At 38.7% G+C, this 25307-nt stretch overlaps 1 protein-coding gene and 1 pseudogene across 1 annotated transcript in view; one reads left to right on the plus strand and one right to left on the minus strand.

Annotated features, from left to right (window-relative positions):
- LOC136753003 (SH3 and multiple ankyrin repeat domains protein 1) overlaps window positions 1-25307 on the plus strand; it is a 49135-nt gene that overhangs the window by 19880 nt on the left and 3948 nt on the right. The gene's annotated exons all lie outside the window — the stretch shown is intronic.
- On the minus strand, window positions 973-23731 carry LOC136753225 (putative nuclease HARBI1; annotated as a pseudogene).

Raw genomic sequence — 25307 nt, forward strand, 5'->3', positions numbered from 1 at the left:
ATTTCTTACCAATAAACCATCATTTGAAATTATTTCCATAGTTTCATTAGGAAATTATTCCTGTTTTGATTATTATTATTTATTTCTCTAATATGTCCTTCCAACATTGCCATTGTCTTGATTTGTATTTTACCCATTAATGGACATTCATTGTCTCAATACATACATTTACTTTGAATAAACCTTCATCTTTAATAATAGATTACATCATTCCATCCTTATTATACAAAACTAAACCTTGTGATGACTGTTGTACAAATCTTTGCATAAACATTATCATCTATAATTTCCCAAAAGTTATAACCGAATTGGCACTGCTCTAAAGCCAATTCTATCACCAAATAGACTTATTATGCTATAAAACCTTTTTTAACTAGAGCAAATATGTATTATTCGTTCATTACAAAGCATTGGCTTTGTTATCACATACAATTTTTACTCAATTCCCATATACTATAATACAATATATCATAGTAGCATTATTCAGTGTGTATCCACTTACATCACATTGAAACATCACATATCATTTCACATTTCAGTCACACAGCCAAACAGCACAATTCTTTCAATCCAGTAGTCACTCTATTAAACTATGGAAAGGATAGTTAATGAAATGCCCAGAGTCCCACCAGACTCTGTATCCTTCAATTGCGCTTAGATTTAAAAGAGGTTGGAGTTGTATGATTATTCATGTTTCTTTTCAATCTGTTTCCATATTGTTTCTTCAGGCCTTTCTCCAACTTTTCCTGAAAGACAAAATTATGTTATTTTCAACTCCTGAAATCAATCAGAAATGAATTGTTAATAATCTGTCCGTCTATTCCTGGACATCGCCACCCTCCTGTTGTCAATTGGAATCAGCAGAGTTAGTTAATTTATTACTTTTACCAGAGTGTGGTAAGCATATGCTTCCACCATCCCCCTCCCTCCTGTCCGTCCACACACACTGGCATCAGTGGCCATGAGGACGGATTATGGGCCACAGCACTAAGAGCGAAGGACAATGTGAGAGGGGAGAATATGCACTTTGATGTGTCATGGCATGTGGGTAGAGAACCTGTGGAATAAATGTGAGGGAAATTGATTGTTGCTGGTTCCTGTGAAGACAGATTGTAAGGATGTCTGGGTGGTCAGTGTAGAGTATCTCCAACAACACTTCGTGAAGAATGGCAAAAATCAAATCAAATCGCACAAAACTTTAGATAATCCATAATCAGGCTAAATGGAACTTCCTATCACACTGAGGATCTTGTCCTATCCCCTCTCCCTCTCTCCTTGAATGAGCTCTGTGCCGAGCTTATATCCATCATAGGTATGTAGCTCCTCCCATTGAGCGGTACCACTATCACGTCATAGCTGGTTAAATAAGTCATAGCCATTTTCATTGCCTTATAGCAGCTATATGAGTATTCACAGTTAGGGACATCTAGATAAAAAGTTTCGGACCACACCATATCCTTTGAAGCACATATATATATATATATATATATATATATATATATATATATATATATATATATATATATGCATGTACACACCATGCTTTAAGATAGGTTCACCCCTCTATTCCTCTGGTCATGCGAGCTTCCTGCTTGCCCTTTACTCCCACGACACGTAGCCACATCAGCTGACTGACTGCGCATCCAGGCTCTCAGGTACACAAAGTAAGTTCTCAACCCTTTTCATTGTAACCCATAGCAAGTTATAAGCGATGTTATCTTAATGCCTGTGTGCACCCAGTAATCAAGACAACATACGCTCGTTTTGCTTTAATCATTGAAAGAGTTGTTAAAACCAGCCAGTACAACGCCAGATAAAAATAAATACACACAGTTTTTACATATTTTAAGCACATCCCTGATCTTCCTGAACATGCTTCTTCAAGGTATAGATACACAATACACCCTGATATCAATAAGAAACTACACTTGTTTCTGTGCAGCCCCATACATATACAAACAAACACCAGAGACTATAATGCATTTGCATACTCAAGTTTGTAATTAGGGAAGGGGAACGCGTTTCTCCTTCACACAGATAATAGTAGTTATTCTTCTATTCATCTGTATCAACATCAGTATTATTAGCATTAGTAATGTAGCTATTCTTGATTTCCCAGGACATTACTATTTGTTGCCAATGTTGCTAGGTTTGTAGTAGTACACTTGTATTTAGTTACAAGGCAGCTCTCTTATCCTGGGGGGGTGAATCCCTTCCTAATTTATAGGGTATTTCTGTTAGTGTAAGGACTATTTTCATACAATTTCATGACTTCAGGCTTTAAACTATATCTCAGTCAATTATTTATTTATTTTACATTAAGTTATACCTTCAGTAACTTCCTTATTTTCCCTCATATTCCATTCAATCACCATCAAAAACTCTCGTGCTGAAAGTGGCAGCACATTTCTTTCACACATACCAAACTCCCATTTTCCAGCTTCCCAAGCCTTATCAATTCTTAAACCCCTCGTCAACGTCCTCAAACCTTCATCAATAACGCTCAGACCCTCTTAAAACATCGCTCTGTATCCTAACAGCTGTTCTTTCTCCTTTTCCTAATTTCTTACTAGACAATTTGTTATATTTTATCAATTTGTATTATTACTATTTATACACGTCACTCCATTATTTGAGTTAATGAATTAAGATATTTACCTAAAAAAATATCTTCAGAAAATAAGCCTTTAAATTGATTTCAATAATGATTCCCATTTCAAAAATTTGCTCTAATTCAATTTTCAACATTTTTTAAAATTATTTCTGGTTTGTAAACCTCATTCTAATAATATTTTTATTTTTAATTGTCTCCTTTAAATTATTCAATATTAATTTAGCTGACTTATTCAATGCTTGTAATTTTATATTTCTACAGTATCCTTTAAAATTCTTACCCTTTAACTAAGTCACTCATTTTAAATCCAAGGTCTAATCTTAACTTTTATTTCAGGTATTTTATGCTATGTACCAATAATGAAACATTTTCTGAAAATTAGACTATAATATGTCAGTATACTGTTTACATTCTCCTGCTGTGGATTTCAGCCTTTCATTTTCCTTTAATTTGACTTTACAGAATTTGTCCATAATATATATATATATATATATATATATATATTAACAAACATATTCTTGTCCTTCTGAGTCTTAGAGGACACCATGACTATTTATTTAATATTATTATTATTATTATTATTATTATTATTATTATTATTATTATTAATCTATTTATTTAGTGTATATTTTGTATTACTTTAACATTATTCTTTTAATAGAATATATTATTAATTTCTTATTTCTGATGCCTTATGCACTCTGTATACAGTTAAATGTTTAGATCCTCATTAATCTGTTATTAAAACATCAATAACTGCATCATTTTAAATATAATTCTGAAATTATTGGTTAGTTCCCTTCTCAGTCTTATTCTGGACTTTGCACAATATTAAAAATACAATGCATACAAAACAGACATTTACCTTACATAACCTTCAGACTATATATATACATAAACACACAAAGCACATACACATTGATATTCAAAAGATAATTCATATATTAGATTAGTGTCGTGTTTTGATGACCCTGTAGTGTCTCAAACAGCCCTGAGCATTTATTTATTTATTTATTTATTAAGCTTATTATTATTTAAAATAATCTTTTAATCTTTACCAGTCTTTACCATTTTAAGTTGAACATTTTTAAACTTGTAGGAATTCACATACAGACATGTATTGTAATGCCATTATGCCAATCCTATCTTTGCCAACGATGGGGCTATATCGTTGGACTTTATTGTACCTCAGGTTCCGTCTGGCTTTGACTGCCACTAACTGCCTTAGCGTACAAGGATTTCCTTGCATAACATAGGATTTAGTAGGCATTGCAATGCCGCTCAGTTCCCTTGGCATCTCTCCCCGCAGATCTGTCTAACCTGGAGTTCTCCTCACTGAGAACCTCCGCTGCGCAGTCAATAACACAAAACATACATAACAAACACACTGTACAGTGAGGGGAAAAAAGTATTTGATCCCCTGCTGATTTTGTATGTTTGCCCACTGACAAATAAATGATCAGTCTATAATTGTAATGGTAGGTGTATTTTAACAGTGAGAGACAGAATAACAACAAAAAAATCCAGAAAAACGCATTTCAAAAAAGTTATAAATTTATTTGCATGGGAAATAAGTATTTGATCCCCTATCAATCAGCAAGATTTCTGACTCCCAGGTGTCTTTTATACAGGTAACGAGCTGAGATTAGGAGCACTCTCTTAAAGGGAGTGCTCCTAATCTCAGCTCGTTACCCGTATAAAAGACACCTGTCCACAGAAGCAATCAATCAATTAGATTCCAAACTCTCCACCATGGCCAAGACCAAAGAGCTGTCCAAGGCTGTCAGGGACAAGATTGTAGACAAGACCATCGCCAAGCAGCTTGGTGAGAAGGTGACAACAGTTGGTGCGATTATTCGCAAATGGAAGTAACACAAAATAACTGTCAGTCTCCCTCGGTCTGGGGCTCCATGTAAGATCTCACCTCGTGGAGTTTCAATGATCATGAGAACGGTGAGGAATCAGCCCAGAACTACACGGGAGGATCTTGTTAATGATCTCAAGGCAGCTGGGACCATAGTCACCAAGAAAACAATTGGTAACACACTACACCGTGAAGGACTGAAATCCTGCAGCTCCCGCAAGGTCCCCCTGCTCAAGAAAGCACATGTACAGGCCCGTCTGAAGATTGCCAATGAACATTGAATGATTCAGAGGAGAACTGGGTGAAAGTGTTGTGGTCAGATGAGACCAAAATCGAGCTCTTTGGCATCAACTCAACTCGCCGTGTTTGGAGGAGGAGGAATGACCCCAAGAACACCATCCCCACCGTCAAACATGGAGGTGGAAACATTATGCTTTGGGGGTGTTTTTCTGCTAAGGGGAAAGGACAACTGCACCGCATCAAAGGGACGATGGACGGGGCCATGTACCGTCAAATCTTGGGTGAGAACCTCCTTCCCTCAGCCAGGGCATTGAAAATGGGTCGTGGATGGGTATTCCAGCATGACAGTGACCCAAAACACACAGCCAATGCAACAAAGGAGTGGCTCAAGAAGAAGCACATTAAGGTCCTGGAGTGGCCTAGCCAGTCTCCAGACCTTAAAACCATTGAAAATCGGTGGAGGGAGCTGAAGGTTCGAGTTGCCAAACATCAGTCTTGAAACCTTAATGACTTGGAGAGGATCTGCAAAGAGGAGTGGGACAAAATCCCTCCTGAGATGTGTGCAAACCTGGTGGCCAACTACAAGAAACGTCTGACCTCTGTGATTGCCAACAAGGGTTTTGCCACCAAGTACTAAGTCGAAGGGGTCAAATACTTATTTCACTCATTAACATGCAAATCAATTGATAACTTTTTTGAAATGCGTTTTTCTGGATTTTTTTGTTGTTATTCTGTCTCTCACTGTTAAAATACACCTACCATTAAAATTATAGACTGATCATTTCTTTGTCAGTGGGCAAACGTACAAAATCAGCAGGGGATCAAATACTTTTTTCCCTCACTGTACAATCACACATTTGCCATTTATCATCTGTGCATCTCCTTCAATTTTAAATTACACTGTGAGAGCCTCGAAAAATCCCGAGACCAAATCTAAATATTCAGGGTGGTACAATTAAAAATACTCACCCATTTTGGTCCCAGGAGTGGAGGCAAGTTCAGATCCTCGTTTGTGACACCAAGTGAAGAACCCAGTCTGGATCCATAGATGATAAATGTATTTATTTAACATGCCAGGCCTGGAAGGTGCCCGACATGGAAGAACTCTACCTCAGCAGAGACTTATTGAACAGCAGAAGTGGACAGCCTTATATACATTGCAGGGCATGTGGGTCTGTGGCCAGGGTCTGTCACTGGGGGTTTGCCAGAGTGTTATCTTGAGGTCAGATTTCTGACCCTTGTAATGTTCATGGTAGTCTTCCTCGGAAGAGGTGTGGGATCCAAAGAACAGATGTCTTCCTTTGATATACTAGGAAAGGTCCGATCCCACAGATCTTATTTAACAACTGTCAATCGCTCATTAACAAAAACAGTTCCTGCCTATCTGGAGAAAAGATTAAGTCCACAAACAGACTTTTAACAAACAGCTGTGGGCCCTCTCTCTCTCTCTGCAGTTTGTTCCTTTCTATTATTGACAGGAATGTCTAGAGGGTATGCCCTGAACAACTTGCAAAATGGTTGTTGCTACCATAATACATTTACTTTGCTTGGTCTGCATATTATTATTATTAATATAAAACATAATACAGTTTATATAAAACATTAATAACGTCTCTTCATATACCAAAGCACACATCAGCCAGTCAAATGGTCTATGAGGAGTTGAGGCTGAAGTGTTTTCAGCATAATTGAACATTGTGGGCACACCATGTGACTTATCAATTTTCTGTTATATCCAAATCAAGTATTAACATAAGCGCACTAAGTAGAAAAAGTTTCATAACTCAACTCTTTACCATTGCTGATAAAAAGATGATTGAAAACAGTCAATTTTTTTGGACTATATTCAAGATGGCTGCCAAACCATGTAACTTTAGGCCAACATATTGCACTCGAGGGACAATACCATAGACCCCTACACTCATACCAAGTTTGGTGAGTTTTCACCAAGCGGTTCAAAAGTTATAGGCATTTGAAAATATTCTGGTGGAAGAAAAGAAATATAATCATAATAATAATAAAAATCCTTACAACAACCTGGACCTGGAAGCCTAATAATAATAATAATAATAATAATAATAATAATAGTAATAATAATAATAATAATAATAATAATAATAATAATAATAATAATACAAATCCTTACAACAACAATAGGCTTCCAGGCATCATGGACCTGGAAGCCTAATAATAATAATAATAAAAATCCTTACAACAACAATAGGCTTCCAGGCATCCTGGACATGGAAGCCTAACTAGAAGTTGCAGGCAACTTTTGAGGCTTCCAGGTGCTTGCAGTCAAGAAATGTATGGTTTCAGACTCATAAAAATATGAATCAGATGAAGACACATGTTGACAACAGTTTTTAGTTGGTTTTGGTAAGCAGAGTATTCATGGTCAAGTTCCCCCTCTTGTGGTCAAATATTTTAACGTAGAAGGCAGTTACAATCTCAAGAAACCAACTACACGTATTTGATTTAAATATATCAATTTAATTACATTAGTAATACCATCAATACAGGGAGGCAGGGAGCTCTGACAATGGGAGATGTTCCTCTAAGGAAAGAAAACAAAGGGAACCCACTAGTAGGAAAGTCCTGAAATGTTTGTACCTCAATGCCAGGAGTATAAGGAACAAGATGTTGGACTTAGAAGCCACAGTGCTGGCATGTGACTATGATGTTGTAGGTGTGATGGAAACATGGCTTACAGAAAACAATGGGGATGAATACAGGTTAGAAGGATACACACAGTTTAGGAGAGATAGACAAAATCGAAGAGGAGGTGGGGTATCATTATATGTGAAAAATGACATTGAGGCAGAAGAACTAAAATTAAATCCCAGTAACGGAACAGACTCTTTGTGGGTGAAACTTTTGGACAAGAGATGTGGAGGATTAGTGGTAGGAGTGTGTTACAGACCACCCAACTCAGATATTCAGCAAGATGTTGCATTGTACAGTGTAATCAGGACTGCATGTAGCAAGGATGTGGCTGTTATAATGGGGGATTTCAATTTCCCAAACATAGACTGGGAAAGCCCGGTTGAGACTACAGAGGCAGAAATAGAGATGGTTGAGATGGTAAATGACTGCTTTCTAACTAAATTTGTCAGGGAACCAACCAGGGAGAGTGCATGCATTGACTTGATCTTTTCAAATGACCAAGATAAGAGTCAGAGGGACACTAGTTAGAGAACAATGGCAAATTGTGATCACAACATGGTTAGCTTTGAGGCATTCTTTCAAAAAACAAGGCCCAAGTCTAAAACAATGGTCTACAATTTCAGAAAAGCAAACCTTGAAGGTATCAATCAATCAATCAATCAATTTTTATTTGTATAGCGCCCTTCGCAGGGTAGCCACAGAGTGCTTTACAGACTGGTAAACATACAACAAACGTATAGAAAAATAAAAAACATAAATACAATGAAATCAAATATAGACCTGTAAATATTTTACATGATCTTGAATAAAGTTAGTGAACATTTAAGTAAATAAACCATTTAGGCACGGAAAAAACTCCTATGGATGGCATGTAGGAGAAAATGAATCTCTGGGGGTCCACGGCTTAGGGCCTAGGCCTAATGGTTGCCTCCCCTCCAGGCAGTATAGTTATTACAGCAGCAAGGAGATCAGAAAGTTCTTGATCGGTGTTGCTGGCTGTGCTCTTCCCTCTGGAGGAGGCCTCTCGCTGGCCATCGGGGGTGGAGGGTTTGGACCATCAACAGGCTTTGGGTTGCGATGGCTCGTCAAACCTTGGGTGTGAATGCCCCGTTGACCCTCCGTGGTGAGGTGCTTCTGGGATGGGTTGTGCCTCATCAGACTTCCATGGTGGGGGACGAGGTGCCTTGTTGGACCCTCAGAGGAGGCTGTTGCTGGAAGACAAGAGGGCAGTCGTGCTCAGATACTGGTCATGCAGTGCAGGACATTTCCAAAGACAGTTGTGCAATTGCATGTCCATGGCACATCGGCGGCAGTATGGGCTAGAAAAACGGAGACTAAACAGATGAGTCTTCAGCCGTGATTTAAAGGCTAAGACAGAGGGGGCATCTCTTACATTGGCTGGAAGATCGTTCCACAGCTTCGGGGCCCTATAACTGAATGCTCTACCACCTGCGCTTTTCTTGTGTATTTTAGGGAGCGCTAAGTAACCGGCTTCCTGTGATCTCAATGGCTGACCTGGAGTGTATTCAATAAGGAGATCCTTTAGGTAGGGAGTTGCCAGTCCCTTTAGTGCTTTAAATGTTAATAAGAGCACTTTAAAGTCTATCCTGTAGTGCACGGGTAGCCAGTGAAGAGAAGCCAATACTGGAGTGATGTGTTCATGTTTTTTTGTTTTTGTTAGGATTCTTGCAGCAACTGAAGTGCAGAAATAGCTCTGTTTGTGCTGCCTGACAGAATGGCATTGCAGTAATCCAATCTAGATGTAACAAATGCGTATATCAATTTCTCAGTGTCCTGTAACGAGAGGAATTGTCTTAGTCTAGCAATGTTTCTAAGCTGGAGGAAGGAAGATCTCGACACATTCTGAATGTGTGATTCAACAGACGACACCCAGGTTTTGTGCCATCTCCTTAGGGGAGAAATTAAAGTTATCATTACTCAGTTTTGTTAGTGCATGATGAACAGTTTGTTTTTTGTCTCCTAAAATTATGACTTCTGTTTTGTCAGAATTAAGCATAAGAATTGTTTTTGTTTTAATCTCAGACAGACAGCACATTAGTTTTTCTAGGTCTATGGTGTTGTTAGGATTTACTGACATATAATTGTGTGTCGTCGAATGATATCACCTAAAGGGAGCATGTATAATGAAAAAAGTATAGGTCCGAGGACTGAGCCCTGTGGTACTCCGTACTTAACCTCGTGAGTGGTTCTTGTTAATCTGTACATATTGGAGTCTGTTTGACAGATATGATTTAAAACATGAAAGCACATTGCGAGATAGGCCAATACGGTTTTCTAAGCGGTGTAACAAGATTTTGTGGTCGATTGTGTCAAAAGCCGCACTTAAGTCTAATAAAATAATAACACTGGCGTGCCCTACATCGGAGGACTGAAACACATCATTCAATACTTTCAACAGGGCCGTTTCTGTACTATGGCCGGAACGGAAGCCTGATTGGAATTCTTCATGAAGATGATTATCGGTTAAAAAAAGCTTGCAGTTGGTTTGCAACTACTTTCTCTAGAACCTTAGAAAGGAAGGGAAGGTTTGAGATAGGTCGATAGTGTTTAAGTTGGTTAGGGTCGGCACTGGGTTTCTTAAGAAGTGGTTTAATTACAGTTATTTTAAATGAATCAGGAACAGATCCTGAGGATAAAGAGACATTAATAATATTGTGTATTCTGTGAATAATTAATGGAAGAGATTGTTTTAGCAGTTTAGTGGGTATAGTGTCTAGTGCGGAGGTTGTTGTTTTCATTTTAGTAATTAAGGAGACCAATTCCTGGTGATTTACTACGTTAAACGAGTCCAAGGTAGGCAGCGGCTGTGAAGGACTGCATGTGTCGGCTATAGTATCTGTGTATGTTTCCTGTTCTATCTGTTTTCTAATGCTGTTAACTTTGCTATTGAAATGATCCATGAAGTCACTACAGGTGAAATTGGGGGGGATAACCTCTGAAGGCTTTACCTGCTGGTTATTAAGTGTCGCTATTGTATTAAAAAGAAAACGCGGGTTATTCTTATGTGTCTCTATTAAATTGGAGTAGTAGGCAGACCTATCAGAGGACAGGGCCTGCTTGTATCTTATTATACTGTCATTCCATGCCATGTGGAAGACCTCTAGTTTTGTTTCTCTCCATTTACGCTCACATCTACGGCATTCTGTGAGTGAGTGAGTGAGTGAGTGAGTGAGTGAGTGTGTTCGTCAAACCATGGTGAGTGTTTCGTTGGTTTAATTTGTCGTGTCCTTAATGGGGCTACTGTACCTAAAGCAGTGCTTAGTGTATTGTTGAAATTATTTAATAATTCATCTGCAGATCCTGTTTTGATAAAGCTAGCATTTGGCAACAGGGTAGTGAATTTATGAATAGCAGTGGGATTTAGGCAGCAAGTTTCTATATTCCTCTCCTGTGTGTTTAATTCTACTCCAGGCAGCTCAAATGTAATAAGGCAGTGGTCGGAAATCGTCTGGTTTTGGGGTGATATTATTAGGTTGTGAATCTGTACCCCACGAGTAATAACTAGATCTAGTGTGTGATTGTGACGATGTGTGGGTCCAGAAACATGCTGAGTGAAGCCTACAGACTCCAATAGGGACAAGAAATTAACAGTGAGGGGGTCATCTTTAATGTCAATATGTATGTTAAAGTCCCCCAAAATAATGAGTTTATCATAATGTATGGCTAAGTCAGATAAGAGATTGCTAAATTTGGTCATAAAAAATGAATAGGGGCCTGGTGGCCTATAAATAGCTATAAACTGAAGAGGTGGATTAAGCCTAAATTCTACCTGGTGAATTTCAAAAGATGTGAAGCTGTCTAATGGCTTAGTAGACAGGCGCAGGTCTGTATGGTAGATGGTGGCCAGCCCCTTGCACGGGCCTTCTGGCAGTAAGAGTAGTCATTAGGGGAGGCTTCTACTAATGGAATAGTGTCGTCTGGTCTTAACCAGGTCTCAGTCAAGGTGAGCACATCTGTGTGTGTGTCAGTTATGGTGTCATTTATTAAGGCTGCTTTGCTAGGTAGTGAGCGGATGTTTAAGACTGCAAGCTTATACATGGGAGGAGTAATGTGAGCAGGTAATTTCTGTCTTGTAGTTTTAACTTTTATTAGATCCCCGAGAGGAAGGAATACATCCAAGCCTATGACAAATTACTGTTTTAATAGGATAACTATTAATTTTGTTTGTATAAGATTTAATCTCAGGACTATGTACTTTATTGGATGCCCCCAGGCAGGGATCTAGGATCTAGGGGTCAGGCTATGCTGGGAGTTACAGGCAGACTGCAGTGTAGGACTGTGAGCCTGCAGCCTGACAAGGTGCTCTGAGGAGTCACGTTTTTAAACAACTAGCTATATTATCAGATAACATTAGTGCTCCTCTCCAGCTCGGATGGAGCCCATCTCTTCTGTATAAGCCAGGCCTTTCCCAAAAACAATCCCAATTGTTCACAAAAACGAAATTATTTGATGCACACCAGCTTTTCAACCAGCTATTTAGAGAGGACAGCCTGCTGAAGGCCTCATCCCCTCTGTGTAATGTTGGTAGTGGGCCAGAGACAATTATATTCTGACATCGTTTTTTCGCTGTTTTGCATAACGATGTAAAATTTCTTTTTTAAATCTATGATTGTCTACGTCTAATATAGTTACTGCCAGCGTGAATAACCAGAGTAGAAACTTTGCCGCCTGGCAATTCGTCCAATTTAGCTTCGATGTCAGAGACTCTGGCTCTCGGGAGGCATTTTACTTCTTCTGCTTGTGACACAATCTTTATATTTCTAACTATGGAGTCTCCAATAATGAGCACCTTCTCAGCAGACGCGCCGCCGAGGGGTTCAAATCTGTTCACGGTCCGAATGGGAGACTGGCGCGCCGGAGCTCTAGCTCTTGATTTCGTGCTTCTAGAGCCTCTCTTTACCGAGACCCAGCGATCCTGCTGTGACTGCGCAGCCGCCGGCGTGGGCCTATCGCTGACTACAGAGGACGAATCCGTGTTTCTACAAACGGAGTCAAGCCAATTCTCGGCCTCTTTTATTTTTCTAAGAGTATCTACGTGCTCCTCCAACACGCGTACTCGTTCCGCCAACTCCTTATTAACTACGCATTTTGTGCAAGTAAAATTATCATTTTGGTCGGCGGATCTAACCATGGTAAACATGCTGCACGACAAACAGTAAATGGCGTTAGAAAAAGACATATTAGCAGTACTCCCCTTTTGTGTGCCGCTGTTGTTTTTGCTTCTCTTCTCGGAGGCAGATCCGCGGTGCAGGCGCTCCTGTGTGGGTCGCTGTTGTTGTTGCTCTTGCTGCGCTTCAGAGGCGCAGAGACTCCCTGTCACGTCCGCACGTCCGCTGTCTCACTCGATCGCTCAATCGTATAAGGCGACACTTAGAAGAGATAGACTGGAGCACCCTGGATACAGATTCAGTTGAAAATGGATGGTTATATTTTAAGAATATACTTGAGGCTGAGGAGAAATTTGTACCAAAACTTAGCAAATTGAGGACCAGAAAACAGCGGCCAAAATGGTTTAATAGAGGTATGCAAAAAAATATCAAGAGGAAGAAAATGTTGTATAGTGTATGAAATGAGTATTTCACTGAGGTTTTTACAAAAGAAAAGACAGATAACATGCCACAGGTTAACAATCAGTCCAGGCAAATCCTGAGAGAGATCAGGATAAATGAGGAGGAGTTACTAAAGGCACTAGCAGAATTAAAAACAAACAAATCACCTGGGCCAGATGGTATATTTCCAACAGTACTTAAAGAAATGAGGGAAATTATGTATAGGCCGCCAAGTCAAATATTCCAAATGACACTTAGAACAGGGGATGTGCCAACTGACTGGAAGACAGCAAATGTCATACCAATCCACAAAGGGGACAAAACTGAGCCAAGAAATGACAGGCCAATCAGTCTCACCTGCATCACCTGTAAAATGTTGGAGAAAATGATTAGACAGAAAATAGAGGAGCATCTTAATGAAAACCATATTCTTGGAGATAGTCAACATGGGTTTAGACGAGGCAGATCATATCTTCCTACTTTATTAGAATTGAACACGCAACTGCAGCTGTAGATCATGTGAAAGCATATGATATGATATACTTAGATTTTCAGAAAGCTTTTGATAAGGTTCCACACCAAAGACTGATCCTCAAACTGGAAGCTGTAGGCATTCAGGGTAATGTAAGTAAATGGATTATGAACTGGTTGATGTATAGGAAACAGAAAGTGTCGAGCAACCAGACTTATTCCAGGTCTGAAGGGAATGTCCTACTCGGAGAGACTGAGGGAACTGAACCTTTTCACCCTGGAACAGAGGAGACTACGTGGGGACTTGATCCAAGTCTTCAAAATCATGAAGGGCATCGACCACATCAAACCAGAGGAGCTTTTCCAGATCAGCAGGGTCACACGCACCCAGGGACACAAATGGAAATTGGGCTTCAAGGCATTTAAGACAAAAAACAGGAGATGCTTATTTACACAGAGAGTAGTCACAATCTGGAACAAACTCCCCAGCAATGTGGTAGATGCTGAAAAATGGGAACATTTTAAAATAGACTGGATAGGATCCTTGGATCATTTAGTTATTAATGGAAACCAAACGAGCATAATGAGTCGAATGGCCTCCTCCCGTTTGTAAACTTTCTTATGTTCTTCTTATGTTCTAATACCTCTAATATCATAATATATTAGTAAACACTTGATTCTCTAAGTTTCATTTTGTTTACTTTAAAACACAATCTAACCATTTAAGTAGCTTAAGATTGCTGCTGCTCTTCAATTTGCAGTTACCTTCTTAAGCTTATTTAGTTGCATACCTGGTGTTTCATTTAGTTATCACATTGATTTCTGATGTGTGCGTTATATATATTTAGAGCTGGAAAAGCAAAGTATATCACTAAGGATCAAATAGCAGCAATTCGTTTTTACTATTGTGCCTGACCGAGTATGTCCCTTTTTCTGGGGTGTAGCTCACATAGTACAGGTCTTATGTTCACCCTTTCAAATCCACTGCATAGAGCCAGCGTTTCTGCACAGTTGAGTATATAACATGTCACCATAAGTTACGATTTCAAGTCGTTCCCCCCGTGTTGCATCGTTAACATTATATTAACAGGAAGTCATACACTCATTGTGATCTCAGTTTGAAATGACTTTCAATTGAAAGCAACAACCTAGCTCTACAGATTGAGCAGTTTCATTGACATTTTACCACTGTTCATCTTAATATATTATTTTAATAACATGTATTTCTGTGTTGTAAATCACATTATATTTTTAGTTTCACATTCGGTTTCTCACTTGTCTTCCCGGTTTCTCTACAGCTTAAACAATCCCTCACTATAAACAAATCTCAGTTGGCAGTATTTGTATCTGCATGCAGAAATGTCTGTGTGTTTAAACTAATACTTTACATTCTTTTCGTGTTGAAGTGACTGATCGTACATAATATGGTATATGGTAAACAATGGCATAAACCCTTAAACTGGCTGATGTGTGCTTTAGTATACAATTACATTACAGTCCATGGACTGTGTTCTATGGACTGTGTACGTACTATGGTAAACAATAGCATAAACCCTTAAACTGGCTGATGTGTGCTTTGGTATACAATATCTTTGCAAAGATATTGTATACCAAAGCACACATCAACCAGTTTAAGGGTTTATTATAAATCGAGGCTTAAGTGTTTTCACTCGTGGCAAGATGGTTGCACATCGTGTGATTTATACATTTTTGGAAATTGCCAAATCAAGTATTAACATAAGTGCAGTATGTACAATAAGTCTCATAGCTCAACTCTTTACTGTTCCTGAGAAAACTATGTTTGAAAACTGTATTTTTCTGTTATGACTACAATGAAGATGGCTACCAAACCATGTTACATTATGCCGCCATTTTGTGATCGAGTGACCATGCCATAGACTCCTACACCCATGCCAAATTTGGTGACTTTTTAGACATCGGTTCAAAAGTTATAAGCATTTGAACATATTCTGATGAAAGAGAAAACAAAATCAGTATAATAATATTAACTAGAAGTTGCATGCAACTTTTAAGGCTTCCATGTTGCATCAGTAGGTTTCAGATTTGAGCAGGCATTTGTAGTTTAAATGCATGTTTTATTACATTTTCTATTCTAATCCAATGTAGTATAGATTTGAGGTTTTCAATCTTTTGTCACTTGAAGTGTGTATTTCATTGTCAGTGAAGTATAATATATTAATTTCTTGATTGCATGCATCAGTTTTGTAAGGTAGCATTGTATTTTTCATTTAATTCTAGCATATATGTGAAGTTTTCATTGTTTAATTAAAGATGCAGAATGCAATTCCCAAGTTTGGCCAAATGATGGAGGTAGAGGTCTACATAAGGAATGTCATGACATGGCTGACATGTGAAGCTTTCATTTTGGTTGGTGTACAGCAGCCAGGTTCTGTGTCCTATCAACTTCTCTTCATCAACTTTGACATATCTTTCTACTAGTTTAATCACTAAAAATTTAAGTTCATTAGGCTATAATTCTGAATATATTTGCTGTTATAAGTGACATAATGTAACACAATTTGGTGAGTTTTTGAATATGGCTCATGGGTTTTTTCTGGGGTCAAAGTTCATGCTTTTATAAATACGTGTATTTTGCATATGTGCTCAGTCATTTGCTTGTGGTTGCCATGTTTTTGCACGCAGTCACTTGCCTCTTGCACATTTGATAGATTGCAGTGTCTATGTAACACATGCACAATTTCAGGGCACTGGGCTTTATCATTCTGTAATAGTAGCCAGATTCATGTTAAATCCAACATTATGGCTAAACCGTGTACCCCACAAACTTAATTCTCTGGTTTTCTCTTCAAGGCAGAGGCATACACACATGTGCTGAGTATCATCTGTGTACTGCATTCCAGTGTAGAGGTAATGTGATACTTGTCTGAAGCGAAACATACACTTTTTTTAATTGGCCCACAGCACCCATGTTTTTCACTGGGGCAACTAGCCTTTAACACCCTTGGTAGGACTCTGTACTAGTATCATGCATGCCAATTTGTGTCACAGTGGGTATAAGTGGCATGTATAAGAAGACACCAAAGCTGGAATCAGAGAATGCTACATGGTGGACAATGCATGCTCCCAGGGAACTTCTGATGAACAAGCGTGATAGTGGAGCATGAGGTATGCATGTGTATGAAGTGTCAATAGGTTTTGGAGAAGAAGATTTCTGTTGCATTTCACAATTTAGATTCCTATCACAATGTTTAGCAACACTATGACACTAGTATGTGCAGTTTTCACTGCATTTGTAGGTATAAGTGGTTTCTACAACACTTGTGAGTTTCATCAGTTTTCATGCATGTATAAGCGTTTTATGGACATTTGAAAGTTTCAAGTTTTCTGCATTGAAGATACAGAATGCAATTTCCAAGTTTGTCCTCATGGTGGAGGTAGAGGTCTACATAACGAACGTCAGTATATGGTTGAGGCTGTCATTTTCATAGGTGTATAGCAGCCATGTTTTTTGTCCAATCAACTTGGCTTTTTCAACTTTGACAGATGTTTGTACTAGTGTTAATCACTGAAAATGTAAGCACCTTAGGATTCACTGTTCTGTAGATATTCACTATTGCATGTGACATAGTCTTCATCATCTGAACAAGCGCGCCGTGTCACCATTGGTGACAGAACTCACCACAATCAAGCATAACATTGTAATTGATTATTGTACCAAGTTTGGTGAGTTTTTGAATATGGCTCATGGTTTTTTTCTGGGGTCAAAATTCATGCTTTTATAAATACGCGTATTTTGCATATGTGCTCAGTCATTTGCTTGTGGCTGCCATGTTTTTGTATGCAGTCACTTGCCTCTTGCACATTTGATAGATTGCACTATCTATAAAACACATGCACAGTTTCAGGGCACTGGGATTTATCGTTCCGGAGTAGTAGCCATTTTCATATTCGCACGCGGATTCATGTTAAATCCAACATTACGGCTAAACCGTGTACCTCACCAACTTCATTCTCTGGTTTTCTCTTCAAGGCAGAGGCATACACGCATGTGCAGAGTTTCATGTGTGTACTGCATTCTAGTGTGCAGGAAATGTGTAACTTGTCTGAAGCGGCGTGTAAGTTTTTTTTCATTGGCCCACAGCACCCATGTTTTTCACTGGGGCAACTCGCCTTTAACAACCTTGGTAGTACTCTGTAGTAGAGTCATGCATACCAGTTTGTGGCACAGTGGGTATAAGTGGCATGGAGTAGAAGGCACCAAAACTTGAATCAGAAAATTCAGCCTGGCGGACAAAGCGTGAGACCGAGCAACTTCTGATGAACAAGTGTAACAGTAGGCCATAAGGTATGCATGTGTATGAAGTGGCATATGCATGTGTCCGTTGGTTTTGGAGAAGAAATTTTTTGTAGCATTTCACAATTTTGCCTCTAATCACAACATGGCGGCGGCACCATGTGACCGACACGTGTAGTTTTCACTGCATTTGTAGGTATTAGTTGTGTCTACAACACTTTCGAGTTTCGTGAGTTTTAATGCATGTATGAGCGTCTTAGGGCCATTGAAGTTTTGGCGGAAGGAAACAAAATAAAATAATAATAACTAGAAGTTGCATGCAACGTTTAAGGCTTCCATGTTGTATCAGTAGGTTTCAGATTTTAGCAGGCATTTGTAGTTTAAATGCATGTGTTATTAAATGTGTAATTTTCAATTTCAATCCAATGTAGTATACATTTGTGGTTATAAATCTTTTGTCACTTGAAGTGTGTATTTCAATGTCAGTGAAGCATAATATTCATTTCTTGATTGCATGCATCAATTATGTAAGGTACCATTGTATTTTTCTCTTAATTCTAGCATATATGTGATGTTTTCATTATTGCATCATTTAAAATGTTTAATGCAAGTCTCAAGTTTGGCCACATGATAGAGGTAGAGGTCTACATAAGGAATGTCATGATATCACTGACATGTGAAGCTTTCATGTTGGTTAGTGTACAGCAGCCAGATTTTGTGTCCTATCAACTTGGCTTCATCAACTTTGACAGATCTTTCTACTAGTTTAATCACTGACAATTTAAGTTCATTAGGGTATAGTTCTGAAGATATTTGCTGTCATAAGTGACATATTGTAACATAATTTGGAGAGTTTATGAATTTTGCTGATAGGTTTTTCTGGGGTCAATTTCATGCTTCTATAAATATATGTATTTTGCATTTGTGCACAGTCATTTTCTTTTGGCTGCCATATTGTTGAACACAGTCACTTGTCTCTTGCAGATGTGATAGAATGCAGTGTCTATGTTATACATGCAAAGTTTCAGGGCACTGGGCTTTAGGGTTCCGGAGTAGTAGCTGTCTTAATTTTCAGCTTAACCGTATACCTCACAAACTTAATTATCAGGTTTTATGTTCAATGCACAGACATAGACATAGGTGCTGAGTTTCATGTGCATACTGTATTCCAGTGTAGAGGTAATGTGATACTTGTCTGAAGCGACGCATACGTTTTATTTCATTGGCCCACAGCACCCATGGTTTTCACTGCGACAACTAGCCTTTAACACTCCTGGTAGGACTCTGTACTAGTGTCATGCATGCCAATTTGTGTCACAGTGGGTATAAGTGGCATGGATTAGAAGGCACCAAAGCTGGAATCAGAGAATGTTACATGGCTGACAAAGCGTGCACCTGGGGAACTTCTGATGAACAAGCGTAATAGTGTGGCATAAGGTTTGCATGTGTATGAAGTGGCATATGCATGTGCCATTAGGTTTTCGAGAAGAAGATTTTTGTTTCATTTCACAATTTAGATTCCTATCACAATATTTAGCAACACCATGACACCAGCATGTGAAGTTTTCACTGCATTTGTAGGTATAAGTCGTTTCTACAACACTTGCGAGTTTCATGAGTTTTCATGCATGTATAAGTGTTTTATGGACATTTGAAAGTTTCAAGTTTTCTGCATTGAAGATACAGGAAGCAATTTCCAAGTTTGTCCTCATGATGGAGGTAGAGGTCTACATAACGAATGTCAGTATATGGTTGAGGCTGTCTTTTTCATTGGTGTATAGCAGCCATGTTTTTTGTCCAATCAACTTGGCTTTTTCAACTTTGACAGATGTTTGTACTAGTGTTAATCACTGAAAATGTAAGCACTGTAGGCTTAACTATGCTGTAGATATTCAATGCTGCATGTGACATGGCCTTCAGTATCGGTACCAGTGCACCGTGTCACCTTTGGGACAAAACTCACCACAATCAAGCAAAACATTGTAATTGATTATTGTACCAAGTTTGGTGAGTTTTTGAATATGGCTCATGGGTTTTTTCTGGGGTCAAAGTTCATGCTTTTATAAATACGCGTATTTTGCATACGTGCTCAGTCATTTGCTTGTGGCTGCCTTGTTTTTGCATGCAGTCACTTGCCTTTTGCACATTTGATAGATTGCAGTATCTATGTAATACATGCACAGTTTCAGGGCACTGGGCTTTATCATTCTGGAGTAGTAGCCATTTTCATATTTGCACGCGGATTTATGTTAAATCCAACATTATGACTAAACCGTGTACCCCACAAACTTCATTCTCTGGTTTTCTCTTCATGGCAGAGGCATACACGCATTTGCAGAGTTTCATGTGTGTACTGCATTCCAGTGTCCAGGAAATGTGTAACTTGTCTGAAGCGACGCGTACGTTTTTTTTCATTGGCCCACAGCACCCATGTTTTTTACTGGGGCAACTCACCTTTAACAACCTTGGTAGTACTCTGTAGTACTGTCATGCATACCAATTTGTGGCACAGTGGGAATAAGTGTCTTGGAGTAGAAGGCACCAAAGCTTGAATCAGAAAACGCAGCCTGGTGGACAAAGCGTGAGACCGAGGAACTTCTGATGAACAAGTGTAACAGTAGGCCATAAGGTATGCATGCGTATGAAGTGGCATATGCATTGTGTCCGTTGGTTTTGGTGAAGAAGATTTTTGTATCATTTCACAATTTCGACACTCATCGCAACATGGCGGCGGCACCATGTGACCGACACGTGTAGTTTTCACTGCATTTGTAGGTATAAGATGTGTCTACAACACTTGCTAGTTTCGTGAGTTTTCATGCGTGTATGAGTGTTTTAGGGGCATTAGAAGTTTTGGAGGAAGAAAAAATATATAATAATAATAATAATAATACAAATCCTAACAAAAACAATAGGCTTCCAGCACTTCGTGCATGGAAGCCTAATATTAAATATAGCTGCAAGCAGCGATGTAGGGGACCAAGCACATGTGGATAGATTTGGCATATTTAACAGACTGTAGTGTTTCAGGCATGATGAGATTCAAACCCAGGTCTAACACAACACAGTGCAGTGATCTAATCACAACGCCAAATGGCTCAGGCTTCATAATATGTCTTCAGAACTGCTACAATATGATAATGCTAGTACATGAATATTGAAACTAATAAAGCTATAAGCAGCCAAACACATCTGTAGGATTATATCATGTTTAACATACTTTTCAGTTTATATACAAACTCAGGTCTTCTGTGCCACAGTGCAGTGACCTTACTGTCTGAGCCATATCTAACTCAACCAATAAATCACAAAACTATCCTATGCCTGTGAGAAGGGAGTACTTCGATCATAACTTCATTGTTTATAATATGAGTGTGATATAGTATGTGATGTATGTGATATAATATGTGTAATATTGTGGTGGAATAGTGTGTAATATTAATATTTATAATATGAGTGTGATATGTTATCCATATATATTACAATATATTGTTTGTACTCTGCAATATACTACATTAACTAAAGTCTTTTTCATTCTTACAATGAAAACATAGACAATATTAACTATTTGTTAACTATTTCAATATTTGTAAAGATTATTATTAGTTAAATTTGTATTGGTAGTACAGCTCCCTCTCTTTTTCAGGTCCACATAAATGTATAACATATATCACTTCATGAATGTACTGTAAATGTAAATGTATAAATCCAAGCCTTAATAACAAGCGCCCCAGTGGCGCAGTGGGTAAAGGCATGACATGCAAGAGTATGAGATGTTCTTGTATCTTGTATATGTCAACACCTGCATGTGTCCGAGTTCTTGTGACTGAATCCTGCTGAAGGCTTGGCTTGATGGTTGAGTTTCAGAGTATGTAGACTGTACTAGAAATCCTTGCAAGCTTGGCATGATAGTTGAGTTACAGAGTATGTGGTCTCCACTGGAAGTCCCTACAAGTGGTGGCATTATCTGTGATTGAGAGATGTGCTATTTAAGTGGATTAGATGAAGTTTGTGAAAGTACAGACAAATTTAGTTTTATAAATCTTTTTTTTATGAATTTACATTTACACTTCGTGCATGGAAGTCTAATAACCTGTTTCAGAAAGCAGGCTTAACAAACTCTGAGTTGGAACCTTAACTCTGTGTTGACTAACTCTGAGCTGTCAAACTCAAGAGTTTTCGGTTTCAGGACACATGATAACAAGTAGTTCAATCAACTCTGAGTTAAGGTAACCCTGAGTATAGCGCGTGCATGAGGAGATTAAAAGCCCTCATCAATAGAACGCAGATAACACGATTCACCATGGCAACAGGAGAAAAAGGGCTCGAACCTCCTACGTCTCACAAGTGGAGATAGACATATTAATTACTGCGTATGCAGAATATGAGTATATATTTAAGAAAAAAAATCAATACAGTAGCAGCAGCAAAAGGACGTGAGCTGACGTGTGTGATAATTAATCGTTAAGTTTTATCTCGAATGTTCCACTTATTCAACATATATATATATATATATATATATATGTGTGTGTGTGTGTGTGTAAAATAGAAAAATAGAAATACAACTACTGGAACATCAGTTAAAGGTGGGTGAGCTGCACACAGGTGGATGATTTTACTTGTTTGAACAACATAAAAAAATGAACTACTATACTGCATTTGTACTTGCAGGAAATAAAGAAGGCTTCATAAACAGAAAGGCATATTGTCTTTATTTGACACTGGGGAGGTGATGGGTCAATCAGAAATGATGGTAGCATATTGTGTCTCTGACTGCTCTTCCATCTCATGCTTCAGCGGGGTGGTCAGGATCGTTATCAGGATCGTTCAGTGGTTGAGTCGGACATTGTTCTCCTCTAATTGTGGCAATGTTGTGGAGAATCACACATGCCACAATAATGTCACATGCCCTTTCTGGGGTGACCCCGAGCCTACGAAGGCATTGGAACCGGGCCTTGTGCATCCCAATGATCATCTCTACCCTGGCTCGTGTCCCGCATTCATCCAAGTTATAACATTGCTGCGGGCCGGGCTCAGGATCAGGGTAAAGGGTCAGCAAATAGGGCTGGCAGGGGTACCCTCTGTCACCAAGCTGGTAACCATCGAACTCTCTTATGATAATACAAGGATACAGTTTAAATTTTCAGTTGCAATAGGAGGAAACAAAATATTGATTATAATAGGATATAGCTATGTATATAATCTCACCACAGTCAAATTTAGCGCTCAGTGTACACTCACGAAATATTCACGAGTCATGCACAGACCCAGGCCACTTTGCTTCCATGTTGCTGATGATGTGAGCTGTATCACATATGATCTTCACAGTGCATTAAGTAATTAGTTGCAGTAGCTGTATTGTGAAGTATCTTTCATCTGGAAAGCTAAAGGCTATTATTAGGCTTACCTGCACATTAATGCTGTGACTTCCTATTCACATAATCTCCTTCATTTACTGAAGGAGCTGTGACAGGAATATGAGTGCCATCTATGCAGCCAATCACACCTGGAAACCCTAAAATATATAACATTAACTGATTAGTGCTTCAAGTCTCAAAGCTTCATACTTAATACATTAATTATTGCTTAGACTGATACCTACAATTCTGTGGAATTCTTCTTTGATGAGTCTTGTGGGTCTGTGACTTGGGAACAAAAGTGTACAGTAAACATTTCAGTGCAAGAGTCACATTTCTGACAGCCTGACAGACGGTGGCCTTGGAAATATGCTCAGCATTGCCAATGTTATATAGAAAACTCCCGTTGGCAAAAAAACGCAAAAGTGCAACACAAAGAATTTGTTCCGAACTGAGAGCATGTCCATGATGTGTCATGTGAACAATATGAGGGCTGAGGATGTTGTTCAGATGAATGATCAATTGTGCAGAAAAACGGTAACGCTCAAACAGATAATCATCAGGGAATGATAAAACATCCAAGCTGGGTCTGATCACCCTCTCCCGACGGAGATTTCTGCGGAGTACTTGTGCTTCAATATCAACTGGCTCGTCAAGAAAAGGACATGCCATGTCTGACACCTCCTTCACTCTGCAGGCTGCAGCTAGAGAGGAGGAGAAACTCCGGGTTAGTTGAAGAAAACATGCCAGCGAGCAGGTTAGCTTCACAGATTATGTTGCCATAGTAAGTGACTCAGAGTTGAGCTGAACTGGCTTTGTGAAACCGAAAACCCAGAGTTTCCTTCAACTCTGAGTCAACTAACTGAGTTTTCACTAAACCCGCTTTCTGAAACAGGACCCTGGACCTGGAAGCCTAATAATAATAAAAATCCTTACAACTATAATAGGCTTCCAGGCATCCTGGACCTGGAAGTCTAATAAATATGGCTGCAAGCAACAATGTAGGGGGCCAAGCATATGTGGAGGGATATGGCATATTTAACAGACTTTAGGGTTTCAGCTATGATGAGATTTGAACACAGGTCTCACACACCACAGTGCAGTGATCTAACCACAACACCAAATAGTCCAGACTGCAGAATATGTTTTCAGAACTGCTATAATATGATAATACTAGTATATGAATATTGAAACTAATAAAGCTATAAGCAGCCAAACACATCTGTAGGAGTATATCATGTTTAACATACTTTTCAGTTCTGGCCATGGTGGGACTCAAACCTGGATCTCCTGTGCTATAGTGCAGTGACCTTAATGTCTGAGCCATATCCAACTTAAGTGATGTATCTCAAAACTATCCTATGCCTGTGAGAAGGGAGTACTTAGATCATAACTTTATCTTTTCTAATATGAGTCACCATTTATGAGTGTGATATGTTATTCATATATATTACAAGATATTTTTTGTACTCTGCAGTATAGTACATTAACTAAAGTCTTTTTCATTCTTACAATGAATACATAGACAATATAACCTATTGTTAACTATTTCAATATTTGTAAAAATTACTATTAGTTACATTTGTATTGGTAGTACAGCTCCCTCTCTTTTTCAGGTCCACATGAATATATAACATGTATCGCTTCATAAATGTACTCTATTATAAATCCAAGCTTTAATAGCAAGCTCTACAGTGGCACAGTGGGTCAAGGTATGACATACAAGATTAAGTAAGAGATGTTCTTGTATCTTGAGTATGTCAACACCTGCATGTATCTGAGTTCTTGTGATCAAATCCTGCTGAAAGCTTGTTGAATTTCACATCACATTAGTGATTCTGGAGAAGAATCATTAATCCAATATTGGCACCAAATGATAAGGCATATGACCTCCAATTTCTTGAGGGACAAGGTCATATAGGCATCTACCAGCATACCAAATTTGGTGAGATTCTGTACTGTAGTTTTCATTTTATGGCCATTTGAAATATATGCAAGTTACTTGGCGGAGTAATAATAATAGTCCGACCAATTACAAAAGGTAACGAAGCAAACTTCATTGCTTGCCCCCCTAATAATCCTAACAATAACAATAGGGTTCCAGCACTTCCTGCATGGAAGTCTAATAAAATAGGCACAAAAGTCTTTGTTTTTAAAACAAAACACAAACCAAACCCACAATCACTCTGCTTCTCCCATAAGAGGGGATGGACTTCACAATGGCCTGGTTTTACAAAAAAATATCTGG

The sequence above is a fragment of the Amia ocellicauda genome, chromosome 7 (genome assembly GCF_036373705.1).
Source record: "Amia ocellicauda isolate fAmiCal2 chromosome 7, fAmiCal2.hap1, whole genome shotgun sequence".
Lineage (NCBI taxonomy): Eukaryota > Metazoa > Chordata > Actinopteri > Amiiformes > Amiidae > Amia > Amia ocellicauda.